Source organism: Sinocyclocheilus anshuiensis, unplaced genomic scaffold, assembly GCF_001515605.1.
Source record: "Sinocyclocheilus anshuiensis isolate Anshui unplaced genomic scaffold, SAMN03320099.WGS_v1.1 scaffold702, whole genome shotgun sequence".
In the NCBI taxonomy this organism is placed as follows: domain Eukaryota; kingdom Metazoa; phylum Chordata; class Actinopteri; order Cypriniformes; family Cyprinidae; genus Sinocyclocheilus; species Sinocyclocheilus anshuiensis.
In genome coordinates, this window is record NW_015548184.1 from 2,655,715 (window position 1) to 2,656,778 (window position 1,064).

Genomic DNA, 1,064 nt, shown 5'->3' on the forward strand with positions numbered 1-1,064 from the left:
TCTTTAGACCACGGCCATCTGACAGCGGTACTGCAGGGAGCTGACAGGAGCCTCTCCAGCTCAACAAATTTTCACGTAATATTTTTTCCATAATGACATTTTCTTTGTTTAGTTACGTTTCCTCAAGACGCATATGAAGGCGCGGTTAAATGCAGTTCACCGAATGAGGGGATTATCCTCTTAAAAGGTAAACCAGTTCATTTACCGATCATACGTTTAAGGCAAGATGAAAGGTAAAAAGTAAATCCCCATATGCACTGTATATGCTTTTAGATGAAGTTTTCAAAAACAGACATAGCCTTTGTTTGGTGCGTTACGATCCGAGCATAGAGTGTGTAAACGCGGAGAAAGAATAATCGGTATAACCCAAGATAGATATCGACATTTGGTAAAACATGTAACGTTACAGTACATGAGAAAAGAAAGAACCCCTTTTTGGGTTGTTGCTTGCACCTGTAGACGTTGAATTTCGTAAGACATTTAATTGTTGCGCTTCCGGCTTCTTATGTTCCTTTTTTTTCGAGATTTTACGAGAAACAGCTTGAGGGTGTGGGAAGGGTCTGTCTTTTGGGATGCTATCACTAAAATTGTCTACTATTTTGTCGTTTTAATAGATTTGAAAATGAAAAACAATTATATCCCCCCCAGACCTCATGTTTTCCGGACATTATCGATGAATTTGTTTCGTAAGATTCGTCCTTATCAATTCATGTGCACGAGAAGCTTTACGCAGAGAGCTGATGTTACGTAAGCGGTGATGTCTATTCATTGTCCAAGAAGAAACGCCCCGTTTTACATCACGTTACCTTAATTTCAGGTTAAACCTTTTTTTTTGTATTCGCAATAAATTTAGTCATAACATGTTTTTCATAAAGTGCGGTTTTCAGGATCCTGATATTTTACTTTAACGCGTATCAATTAGCATACATCGCTTAGATTGTGGCGTTTGCATTCATAAGGCATGAAAATAACACCTGGCCCATTGTTTCGGAACCTGGCTCGTTTCCCCCCTTAGCTCGGTTCGTTTGGGCATATGTGAACACGGCAATCGCGCCCGGATCCGC

The 1,064-nt window shown here is 40.0% G+C and overlaps 1 protein-coding gene across 2 annotated transcripts in view; it reads left to right on the forward strand.

Moving 5' to 3' along the window:
* Positions 1 to 1,064, forward strand: part of LOC107704967 (membrane progestin receptor alpha-B-like) — a 5,084-nt gene continuing 4,020 nt past the window's right edge. Inside the window, exon 1 of one of the 2 annotated variants that reach the window (XM_016508063.1) lies at positions 1 to 75. The gene's annotated coding sequence lies outside the window, so the exon portion shown is untranslated. Of the gene's footprint in view, positions 188 to 1,064 lie in introns of both variants that reach the window. The other variant, XM_016508062.1, reaches the window with a different exon arrangement.